This window comes from Cavia porcellus, unplaced genomic scaffold (genome assembly GCF_034190915.1).
Source record: "Cavia porcellus strain 051 isolate PalLab524CR breed Dunkin Hartley unplaced genomic scaffold, mCavPor4.1 scaffold_5, whole genome shotgun sequence".
Classification (NCBI taxonomy): domain Eukaryota; kingdom Metazoa; phylum Chordata; class Mammalia; order Rodentia; family Caviidae; genus Cavia; species Cavia porcellus.
This window is the reverse complement of record NW_026947488.1, coordinates 53900396-53913866: the sequence shown is the minus strand read 5'-3', so window position 1 is coordinate 53913866 and position 13471 is coordinate 53900396. Positions and strand designations below refer to the sequence as shown.

General features: G+C 36.9%; 1 protein-coding gene across 10 annotated transcripts in view; it reads right to left on the bottom strand.

The window, feature by feature from the left end:
• Window positions 1–13471, bottom strand: part of Dock3 (dedicator of cytokinesis 3) — a 707026-nt gene that overhangs the window by 579974 nt on the left and 113581 nt on the right. The window lies entirely within an intron of this gene.

Below are 13471 nucleotides of genomic sequence, written 5' to 3'. Positions count from 1 at the left end.
CTTCTACCATCTCTTTGAAGGCAAATATTTTTATTACTGTTTTGCTCTTTTCCGATTAATGGTACTACTCTATTCAATATTCTGTTTTAATAAGTTCTATAGTGTTCTATATTTCATCTCATTTTGATATATGTGATTGAAAGAACAACTATTATGAAGATAACAAAATATACTGTGATACCTATTACTATTATCCCAGTAACCTGCTGTGAAGTTCTGTACCAATCTCACTGTAGGATCTTAGTTGGCTTTATTCTGTCTTGTTCTGTTGTATACTTTTAAAATAAAATTTTAAAAAAATGAAAACAAAAACTCACCTACCTCTTTGACATTCAGAATCACTTTTGCTACACAACCAGAGTGGCTTTTTCCTCTGTAGAACCTCCACTTATCTCTGCCTCCCTGTCAACAGGACTGGAACTTGCACAACTGTATTCTTAACCCCCAAAACAGATATAGTTAGTGGGCAAAACTTCCAGCCCAAACCCAAACCAGGCAAACGCTCCTGAACTACAACATGCATACCCTTGTTAATAGGTCTAAGAGTTTTCACACATGTGGGAACTGAGGTGGAAGGAGTAGCCCTGTCTGCCACAGCCCATCAACAGCACTCAGAAGAAATATTAGAGAGACTCAACAAAATCTCTCAATCTGCCATGGACTTACAAAGAGAAGTAGAATCTCTGGCCAGAGTAGGCCTCCAGAACCAAAGCATCTTAGACCTGCTCACTGCAGAAAAGGGAGGTACCTGCATTTTTCTCAGAGAGGAATGCTGCTTCTTTGTCAACAGATCAGGCTTCATCCACCAGACAGTCCAAAGTCTCCAAGACCAGGCCACCAGGCTCAAAAAACAGGCAAAGGGTAACTTCTCCTCAGAGTAGAGAGGGAGCTATTTCCAGACCAAATGGCTGTTATGGCTTCTCCCCAGCCTCGAGCCCCTAGTTCCAATCTTCTTTCTGCTACAAGTCAAACCCTGTCTGATAAGATGCTGAACAGATTTCATCTAAGGAGAGGTCAGCTCTATGACAGCCAGACAACTCCTCCTGATGGCCCACTACACCACTGTCCTACAAGAATCCCAAGGTGATCTGTGACAGAACCCTGCTCACCACAGCCATCAGCACTGCCGTCAACCCTGCCAAACCCCTCAACTTCCATTTTTTTCCTTTTCTTCCTTTATAGCCCTTCAGTCATGTCTGAAGAAGCCTTGAGAAACAGTGACTCTTGCCTTGTCCCTCTCCTGTAACACAACAGACAGGAATGTTAGGTCCCCAAGCTGGGTCCCCCATCCAAACAGAATAGAAAAATCTCTCAGTGCTTCCCACCTTGCCTTCAGGAAACCCCCTGGACCCTGAGATCCTGGTACAAGAAGTATACAGAAGACATCCTATAATCCTTGCTTGGTGCCCAAAACCACCAGTGACACCCTGTACCCACCCCGACACCACTTTCTCCTGGAAATCCCCCCAAATTTTACTTCTGTCATCGAGATCTCCCTTTCAACAAAATCTCTCCCTCCCTTATCAATACCCACCCCCCATAAAATACGCCTTCTCTCCTCACTCAGAGGCAATGAATGGTCTTTTCCCTCTTGGCCCAACCACACCCAGTCTGCAATAAAGTTATCACTGTTTGCTTTAACACTGCCATCCTCAGTGGTCTCAGTTGTGCCTCAGTTTAACCTAACAAATGGCTTCTCTCAGGCTAGTTTTGCTTACTTCTTGCAGCTTTCCTCAGATGATCCACTTCTCGCTTCTCCAACATTCTAGGGTCTCCACTGCACCTATGACTTCGTACTTACAGCTTCACATACTTCCCTATTAGAGGCATACTGTCTGGCCTCCCAGGGCTTCTTCTGGAATCTGGGTGAATTCCTTCTTGACCCCACAACCCTTGCATTCTTCATTTACCTAAAACCAGTACCACATGGATGATGCCAAGGTCGGCCACCAGCTATAACAATAACCTGGCTTTCTTCTCTCTTGGCTGTAGGGGTCCAGTACCTCAATTGCTGGGCACTATGAGCCCAATCCCAAGGAACAAATTCCCCAGGCTAAAGCTATTCTGGGATATGATGCTCTGGGGCTCTCTTCTTAAAAGACTTTTGCCTTTGTAATTCTGAAGCTGTAAATGGTAAGGTCATGCTGGTTCTTATGATATCTCAGGCCATTGTTTCCATTGTCCTGTTCTTTTTCAGCAAACAAGTTCTCATCTGTTTCATCTTTGATGGGAGCAACTTTATTTGAGGTTCCTTTTAACCAAAGTCAAAACCTTTTAAATCATTCTGCTGGGTTCTGTGCTCTTGATTCTCAACACAGATCTCACTAAAAGACCTCAAGAGTAGCCACACCACTCCCCCAACATTAGACTGCCTTGAAATTTCTTCCACCAGGTTACTCTGCTGCCTTAATCTCAGTCTCAGGCAAACTTTCTGAACAAGAGCAAAAGGCAGAAAAATTCTCTGCCAATACATAACACACATGGTCTAGAGTCCAACAACCAGTATGGTCTTTATTCCTAACTGAAACCTCCTCACCCTGCTCATAAATTTACTGGGTACATTTCTATCAGCATTCTGGTCATTTGGGCTCTGAGCAGAATTTTCCATCGTAATTCCAGGGATGGCCCTTCAATGAGCATCTCCAAACCTTTCCAATCTCTTCCCTAAGCCAGTTCCAAAGGCTCTTGAATCACATGGCCAGGTAATATCACAACAGCAACCCCATTTTTCTGATACCAAAATCTGTCTTAGTTACTTTTCTCATTATTGAGACAAAACACACAACACTCAAAAAAGTTAAAGGAGGAAACATTTATTTCAATTCATACTTTGTAGAGGTTTCAGCCCACAGTCACCTGATTCTAAGGCAGAGTAGCAGAGGGGCATAGCAGAGAAGAAAAAATAAATAGAGCAGGCCAGAGAGACAGTGAAACAGCAACAACAAATCTCCCTTTCCCTTTTATCCCAACAAGCTGTAAGCCTCTGGGGCTATGTGACACACATCCAGTTTGGGCCTTCCTATTAGCCACATCCAAAAGTATGCTAAACTAATCACTGGAGTAATTTAGGTATTATACCCTTAATTCACACTCACACACCCTAAATCCACAGAAAAGCCCACCTATGAATACCTCTTGGTGAGGGGACATCTAGAACAAGCCATAACAAGAGATTAGACAAGAATAATGGGATCAAAGAGAGAAGGAGAAAGAAACTAGGGAGTAAAAGTTAGGGGAGAGGTAATGAAATGAATGTTATCAAGATATGTTATATCCATGTATAAAATAGCACAATAAAAGTTAGTATTTTTAAAAATAAAATAGAAGTTCAATCCCTGGTACCGATAAAAACGAAAAAGACCAATAAATAAATAAATAAATAAATAAATAAATAAATAAAATAGAGAGGAAAAGAGAGTAAAGGGGAGAAAGAATATGGTATTTTGGGAATAGCAAGTCTTATAAAGCAAAATGAAAAAGTAGGAAAATGTTCTCTATAAATATTTTTAATTCCCTTTCTGAGACACTTCTTTTGACTTAGATTTGTTTCACAGTTTCTTTGAATCTTTTACCAACAAATAAATAGAATAAAAAGGGGTGCATAGTGAAGTTTTTATGAAGGCAGTGGTCACAACACATAGTAATAACAAAAACCTCAATTTAAAAATGTGTCACTCTATATTGACATCTCTTACAGATGATCAAATTCCAAGTGCTTTTAATGAATTAACACATTTGCCCAAAAGAAGTCAGTGACATCACTGTCTGGTTCAAAAACAGAATGTTCTTACTCAGTCATTAATACCATCTCTGTCAAATGTGTAGTCTTACATGTGTGTCAAATGTATGTGAATACATGTAGAACAGATTTCCACGAACCCAAAATAAGACACAAGCATTGCACAGCAGACACAGAAATTTAATAGGGAATACTGTTGTTGGTAATGTTATCAAATTTTGAAAAATTTCAAAAAGAATAGTCAATGCTATCTTTAAATGAACATTCTATACAGACAGCCAAGCCTTAAAAAACAACTAGCTGTTCCTCATGACGCAATTCTTGAAAACATAGTGATTTACTGTGAAAAATCAGCTAGCTCTTTGGAGACTAGTTTTACACAACTGTCCACAATATATCACTTTAATATACTTTTTCCTATATCCAATTGTATTTTTAGCTCTGTGGAAGTTTATTTTTCCTACTTTTTTAAATGATCAGCATTATTTTTACAATTTGCAATACTGTATATTTCATCATTACATCACTTCCAATACCGGAGGTATAAATTTTGTGTACTGACTTTTAATGCCACTTAATATAATTTATACATTTTGTAAATCTGACTCTAGTACATTATCACAATAATTTTGTGTGTAAGCACTGTGCATGTCTGTGAAAACACTGAAACTTCCTTAATAACTGAAGAGACATCCTTTCTGTACATCTACAGTTGTGCAAGACAGAATTTCTTAAGATCTTAGCTATTTAGGCAACTGCAAACTTCCTAAACAACCTATTAAGAGTTTTTGATCAATCTTGTGAAAACACTTGAGTTGTCCAAAATGGAATTTCAAATGACTGCAGCTACAGTTACCAACCATAGTGATATGTGTTCATGCACTACATTTTACTCATTTATCTATGGAAATATTTCTTCAACTCATAATACCAGGCAACCTTCATTAGTACACCAAACTGCTTACACTTGCAAAAATATGTATATCAGTCCTTCTCATTTGCTTGTAGGAATGTAAATTACTACACTCACTATCGAAATTAGTACAGAAGTTACTCAAAAATATAAAAATAGAGCTACCTCTTGATTCAGCTATAAAATGATTTCTATATCTAAAGGAATGAAATTCACCACACTATATGGATATCTGCATACTCGTGTTTATTGGATCACAATTTGTACTAACCAAGATGTGGAACCAGCCTAGATGCTCAAATGAATACAGAAAATGTGATGCACATACACAATAGTGCTATTCAGTTATAAAGAACCAAATTTTGTCATTTTCAGGAACTTAGATGTGTAGATAATTACACTGACTAAAATAAATCACTCAGTAAAATAAACATCACATGTTCTCCATAATATGCACAACTTTTTAAAAGGACAAGGAAAGGAGACTATTATTAGACAAAAATAATGGAATAAAGGAGGAAGCTGGGGTTTTAGGAGAGGAGGGATACGACCAAAATATATTACACACTGAAACCTCCCATAAAAGTGACACTAGGGAGGAGGGAAAGGCAAGGGAGTATAGGGCAATCAAGATGATTTGATACATGCATGTACAGATCTGATAAACTGAATGAAACCTATTAATCTGTATAACCAATATGTACTAATAAAAAAAGATGTAAAACAAAACAACAGGAAAGTTGCTACTGCATATTTTATTATAAAGGTAGCCTAGGAAGTGTTTCTTTTGGTATTATAGCCCAAGTCTCACAGAAACATTACTCACAATTGCCAAAAGGTAGGAAAAAAATCTAAGTTTCCATCAACACATTAGTTGACAAAATACAGTATCTATATACATACACACACACACTTTCAGTCACAAAAACTAATGAAACTCTAATACATGTTAGCGCCTGAAAAATACTATGATAAATAAAATAAACCTAACCAAAAGGAAAAGTATTTTCATACCATGTTTCCACTTGTACAAGATACCTAGAGTGAGGACAAAGGTTAAAAGAATTACCTGGATAACGTTCTTTGTGTAGGATGATGAAAAAGATTTAGAAAGAGTTTGTGATGATGCTCACCTTATGAATGTACCATAATACCACTTAATTGTACTTAAAAACAGTTCAAATGGTAATTTTACATTATGCACATTTACCACCATTTTAAACTATTATAATAAAAAGAAAAATCCACATGAGTATAAAATTTGAAGATCAAAAGCATAAATTAATGATCTCAAAACTTCAACAACTAAAGACAAACAACAGGACAAAAACCTAGTTTTATTATGGGGGAAAATGTGAACATTCACTACAAAGATGAACAGTATAACAACAGGGTAAGCAACATTATTAGTCATTTAGTGAATGCAAACTGATGCCACAATAAGATACAATTACATACCTATGAATGACTAAAAAAATTTTCAAATCACCCATATTAAATGTTGGTAAGTACATGGAAGAACCTGAATTCTCAAATGATGCTGGTGGTAACATAAACTCATATAATCACTTAGGAGTCAGGGATTTAGCTCAGAGGCATAAGCACCTGCCTGTCTGCCAATCATGAGGTCATGAGTTTGAACCCCGGAACCAAAAAAATGAAAAACTATAATCATTTAGGAAATAAGTTGTCAATTTTTTTAAAATTACTTATATACCTACTACATAACCTCTGCATTCCACCACTAAGTATTTATTCAAGAGAAATGGAAAATACAGCCACATTATGATTCTTTTATGGATATTCACAGCAGCTTCATTTTGGATAGAAAAAAATTGTTAACAACTCACACAACCAATGATAAGTGAATAAACTGTGATATTCTAATACAATGGGACCCCTGAATATAATAAAAAGAGTGAACTACTAGTTATGTATACAACAACATAGATTCCCATAATAATTAACTAAGTGAAAAGAAGCAATCAAAACAAGGACATACCATACAACTAGTGTATCTAAAATTTTATAAAAAGCAATTTAATATATACTGACAAAAGCAGATGAATAGTTAGAAATTGGGTAAAAGACAAGAGTACAAAACAAGGATGAAAGAAAAGCATTAAAAAGGGATAAAAGAAACTTTAGAGGACGATTACTTTGATGGATGTTTTTCATGGATGAAAACTTGTCAAAACTCAACTGTATACTTTTGTATACTTTTAATTAGTACAGTATAGTTCATTTTAGGGTTTATTCCTTTTATAGATTTTTTATTAATATATGTGATGCATAATGAATATATTCATTGTGGGTACTAATGCATATACATTACCATATACTTGATCCTTTTTACCTTCCTTTTCCCCAACCTGCCTCCCCTCATCCTCAGATTGTCTTCCCATCTCCACAAGTCTGTCAGTATAATTTATTAAATATTATTTACAACTTAATAAAGTGGTTTGTTTTAAAAGATGTCAAGGGAAACTGAAGTGGCCCAATTTTATATCCAACAACCTAGTATATTTCCTAGCCTTATAGGAAAAAAAAAACAGTTAACAGATTGTTCAATTATCCTACCCTAGGTCACAAGTTAGTAACAAGTAAAATCAGGATTCAAGTCCAAGGCATTTCTCCTTTTACTTATTTTGAGGGAGAAGAATTTTAGTGGATAGAGATCCACTCAGTGAGTATTATTATATTCCAGACACTACTCTGTATTCTGGGCTCTGGTAAGTAACAGTGCTAAAGATTTGTTTTTTAAATCTTGCACCTGTGAAGCTTATACATTTTAGGAGTGGGAAAACCATAAACAAAAGTAAACAGTATATACTAGATAAACCCTAAGATAAAGACCTAAAACACAAAGGTAAATACTAAGATAAAGAGTAAGTGTGGGGGCTGGGGATTTAGCTCTGCGGCATAAGCACCTGCCTTGCAAGCAGGCGGTTGTGAGTTCGATCCCCGGTACCAGTAAAAAGAAAAAAGAAAAAAAAATTGTAAAAAAAAGAAAAAGAGTAAGTGAGATTCTATGGAATGACTGATTCAATTTTTAAAAGTCAAAATGAAAAAAAAAATACTGCAGGGCAATGTAAAAGACACTGCTAGTAAAGTGTAAAGAACAGTTCAGAATGGAGGGGCAACTAAATGACCTATTTGGTCTAAAAAATGCCAGTACACACATACACACACACAATAGTTTATCAAAAAGAACAGTTTGTGTTTTCACTGTTTGGTCATTTTTTTCATGCCTATACTTTGTAACCTGAGCAACTACTTTGAAGATAACAATATACAATATATTAACCATTGTTAATTTCCTATTATTTTGTTTTGAAATTCTGAATTGTTTTTATTCTTTTTTCATTTTAAAATTTAAAACAGGCTGCCAATAAAGAAGGCAAAAACACATACGTAGACTGATTACAATCAAACAGAAATGTTTTAACAGCACAATTCTGGAGAACTGCATAAAGAATAGTTATGCTGTCCACCTAACAAGCCAATGATGTTAGAAGCAAGATGATGGGGAAAAAAACTGTAAGAGTTATATCTAACAGAAAACTACTATAATATTTAAAATATTAGAGAATATTTTAAAAATTATAACTAAATATAAATAAAGTTCCAAAATTTCAAATGAAGAAAAGATGGCCAAAATAATACAGTAATCACAATATGCAATACCAATCTGTTGCTTATTTAACTGGAAAATGCCACAATAGTAAAATCTCAATAATAATCACAACATACAATACCAATCTGTTGTTTAACTGGAAAATGCCACTATGAAATAATTAACATAATTACAGAAAAATATTTCTGCTTAGAACTGCAATAAGTATATATGTGAAAAACCTAACAATCATACACAGATCTGAAATTTAACAGTTTAAAATTACTGATTTTAAAGCATAAACCTAGAAAACTAAATAAAACAGGGTCCAATTAGGTACTGTATAATAGGTAAGTTTAAAATATGTAATAAAAATACAGTGGAAAATCTGAAATTTTCAATTATTATTTTCAAATATTCATAGCTGCGGGGCTGGGGGTTTAGCTCAGCGGCATAAGCGCCTGCCTTGAAAGCAGGCAGTCTTGAGTTCAATCCCCGGTACCGATAAAAAGGAAAAAGACAAAAAATATATATATATTCATAGCTGCAAAATGTGCTACCAATGACAAAATACTAGGAACCAAAGGAAGATGCTAATCTTCATCTCTCATAAGAAAAAGGACAAATCCTTTAAATCACTTCCCTTTTCCCCCTAATTAAAAACCTAACTTCATACATGCAATAGAGAAACTTCCCTTAGAATCTGATAAAACCTAGGCCTGTTTTTAAGAAACATCTTGAGAAAAACAAATGTTAACTTCTAAAAGGATTTCAAGTATTTTGCAATCAGATCCTGGATCATGTATTCTAAAAGCAGGATTTTGACCTTCAAAATGATGGAGTCAAAGTGAGCAACACATATGAGCTTCTCCAATGTGGAAGCTGTGTTCTCCCAAAAAATAAAACCCCTTCCCTTGGTCTTTACCTGAGCTTTACTTCAACCCTACTGATATATGCAAAGCTGGCTGCATAGAAGCAGATGTTCCTTTAATTGGCTAAAAGAAAGTGATCCAGCCAAGACACCAACACCTCTCACAGCAGCACATAAGTATTCCCCCACCTACCACTGGAATGAGGGCTCCAACAAGAGTCTTTAAAATTCCAGGACTAAGGTTTGAGCTAACATCTCAGCTGAGACCATGAGACTCAAAAAGAATTACACCTTCCTGGGAGTAAAGGTGTCAGGCTTGCATACATCAAGCTATCTGTTGTATTACCATTTGGAGAGCCTCTGTGCCTGATAAAACCTTACTGTTTCTTCTTATACCCCATGCCTGCAAAGTTTCTTTTCCCTAGCACTCTGCCTCAACCTCCACCCACTGCCCTAACTGGTATCAATAAAAATCATGAGCTTTTGGACTCATGGCCCTTTGTTTCACAGAGAGCCTTGGGTCATCTCAGAGCTCCTCATCTGCAGAACCGGTTTTCTGTCTTTATTTTGCAACCATGTGTCATATTGCCAGGTGGGAGATCTGAAGTCTTTATGGGGATTTCAGTACACCAGAACCTGGAATTAAGGCACCTGGAAAACAACTACTTAGCAAAGGGAAAAAGAGAACTGTGGGAATCAACAAAGAGCCAACAACAACAAAACAGTAAGTCACAGAGAAACAGAACACAATACAAAGAAAAGAATAAAGAAGTCTGAAATGTTAACCCCAGCTCCTAAGGTGGAAAGGGAAACCTGATTCTACAAGTGTCAATTAAGCCAAAGAGGGCCAGAAGATCCAGTGGTAAACAATGGACCAACAGAGTTGCCCCCAAAATAACTCACAGTTACTAGAAACTGCAAATACAGTGTGAGATTTTACCCTTAAAGTACCTCCTTTCACCCAGGAGGCGAGGTTTAGAGAATAAACCCACTGCACTGCCCACTATATTCAGAAGAGGTATAATCAGGAGGCATTTTGACAAGGACTTTAAGACTAAGCTACTCTAAAAATCAGAAGTCACTGAACAACCACACTTCAGGGTCTGTGGGGTCACTCTACTGCAGTGTCTCAGTGGACAACAGCCACCAAGAGACATTCATGAGGAGAGGAAAGGTTAGTCACACACATTCTGAGAAATTCAAAGAGTTGCAAACTCAGGGTATGGAGGACATGATGGTCCTGCACTCTGCAGTGAGAAACAGGGCTGGTTCTGTTGCCAGGCCTCTCCCAAAGGAATGTCGTATGGGCCTTCTCAGAACAAAGACCGGCAACATGGCATAGTTAGTTCCTAGATACACGTGTGTAGTTCTAGCACAGCTGTATAACAGAGATTATACCCAACCAGGCTTTATTATGCTAGTGTGCTACTATTTAAAGAAGATAAAGGCACAAAAACTGTATAAAAGGCACAACCGCCTCATAATCACAGCTGAGCCTTTGGGTTATTAGCCCACTGAGCCCATGCTGGCAAAATAAAGTTATTTTCTGTAAAGAAAGTCTTAGTGATATTTCGCTCTGAGAATTCCACTGTATTTCTTAGGGATTCATCTGTGATTTGTAGATGGCGCATTTCTACCTCCTTTGTCAACAGACTGTGAACCTTGGACAGCAGGAGAAGCCTGGGTTCATGTTGGTAAAACTGCCCATAAGAAACAAAAAAGAGACTGATTCACCTCTCAGGGTTGCCAGAGTAGGTTTCAGTGAAACCAAAATCACAACTCTAAGGCACTGGGCGTTGGATGCTGGGGATCAGGCACTGGGCAGACACTAGTTGTTGTGTCCCTGTCCCAGGATGACCTCAGGTGAGATCAGTACAATTTCCCATAAAATCAAAAGTAACCAAGGCAAGATACCTCACAGTATGCTGGAAATTGAGCTTCAGGCTTTGGGACAAACAGAATAAAAAACAAATGTGCCTGCCAGTCAGGACAGGATAGGAAATTAAGAGGCTCAGGGAACCAAATACCTCTGATAGTCCCCTCAGACTGATGTTATGGACTTAAAACAGTAAGCTACAGACAAAAAACAAAAAAGTTCACATAATAGAATATTCTTGTTTCATTTGACCACCAGCACCCATCCTCAACCCATCTGTCTTCTCACCAAAGTTTAGATTGAATGAGGACTGAGTATATCAACTGTTCATTAACTTCATTAATGATAAAGACTGGGATCTCAAAAGGGGAAATTACACCTTGTGGTGGTAACAAGGACCAATTGTCCTTTTTCCCCTAAAAACTCAAGGACTTAATAAGAAACAGAAAAATTCACCTCCTACACACATGGGACCCTCTGGAGTCCCTGCCCCCAGCCTCTAATCCCCAATACCTTGTACCAATGGCTTCACCCTAAGAAGAACCAGTGCCAAACAATGAGGACCTGGTCCCTGTGTGGTGGCTGCAACTGCACAAGAAGGAAAAATCAACTTTATCCTCAGTTCAAGAAAAAATTAAGACAGTGCCAAAAAGAAGTTCAGAATTCTATTTCTCCCAAAGACTAAAGAGAGGGCTCAAAAAGAAGTCAACAATCAAACCCTCCCTGGTCAGTCTGGAGATTTCTCAAAAAGCTGGGATTGGAAGTCCCATTTATTCCAGCTGTTCCACTTCTAGGCATATTCCCAGAAGAACTGAAAGCATCATACCACGGTGATATATGTGCACCTATGTTTATAGCAGCACAATTTGTAATCGCCAGATCTTGGAAACAACCCAAGTGTCCATCAACTGAGGAATGGATAAAAAAAGTTGTGGTATTTCTATACAATGGAGTATTACTCAGCTATAAAGAAGGATCACATTGAGATATTTATCAATAAATGGGCACAGCTTGAGACCATACTCTTAAGTGAAATAAATCAATCTCGCATGTGTGAATACCGAATAGTTTCCCTAATGTAAGTAATGATTCAAATATATAAAAGTATGTGGTAATCATGATTCCCCATTATGTGGCCTTGAAGCCTTATAAAGTTTTCACTTATTAATTGGAAAGGCTTTATTCTGGGCTTCTTGATATGGAAATATTTGAAGCTATAGTATATGAAGTTTTATTCAAATATTTCAAGGAAAAAGACAGACACTATGGTAACTACTATTAAGTCGGGTTATTTGGTGGTGAAGCACTAAGTTGCTGAAACAGTCATGCTTTGACCTGTATTGTTATATTGTTATGTTCTCTTTTATCTCAATCTCTCCCTTATTCATTAAAAAAATTAGTTATTTTTTATGGTTTTTTTTAATTAAGAGGAAAAATTTTAAAAATTAGCAAGATATATTAGAGTAACTTTTTTTGGTTTCCTATTAACTTGTTTTGAAGTCTTGTAATAATCCCACTATCTTGTTTTGACTGATTAGACTCTGTCCCATTCTGTATGATAGTATCAAGTTTGAGGGTATAGGCAACTACTTTGAAGGCAATAAGATCCACTAAGATGCCCATTCTGGTTTGACTATTGTCTCCTTTGGAAGTCCTGTAATGTTTACAATGCTTAAGTTTTATTGGTCTTATTCTCTACTGTTTTGTTCAACTTTATAATACCTAATGAGATAGACAATTCTTTTTAAGGAAACAAGAGACATTATGGTAACCATTGTTGATAATCTTGTACTCTGTTCTTACATCATGTACTATGTCTATCCTTGGTTTTGATTGACAGCTTTGTTTTGCCATATTTGACTTTATTCTCTCCCCCAAAGAAAGTAATAAGAACTAAGGAGTAATAAAACACAAAATGTGTAAAATTTTGTTGTAAAAAAGAGAGGGAAAAAAAGTGCTCTAAAGGATACAACAGCAAGTCTGTTTAGGGGTGTTAAATAGCTAAGCATATTAATGTTTTTGGCTGGATCATTGAACACAACTGTTAGCAGTCTCACTGTTTGAATGTCCACTTTGTATGCTTTGATACTGTGACTTGAGCAACTATCTCTAAGATGATAATATGTAATCTATTAACTGGTGATTTCTTACTTTTTTTTTTGTAGTTCTGTATTACTTGTACCCTTACACCATTTTGTTTTGTTTTGTTTTGTTTTTTCTCTTTTTCCTTTTAAATAAAATTTTTAAAAAATCAAACCCTCCCCGCAAACCAGCACCATTCACAGGCTGCCACCACCAGAGGATGGACCTTAGCCTTTTCCTGTGAGTCAGCGCCATTCACAGACTGCTGGGGAAGAGAACAAGTCAAGAAGAAGCAAGCCTTCCCTGCAAACCAGCACCACACCTGCGCTGCTGCCACCAGGGAGACAGCCTGACCCCAGCCCCTTCTGGTGTAC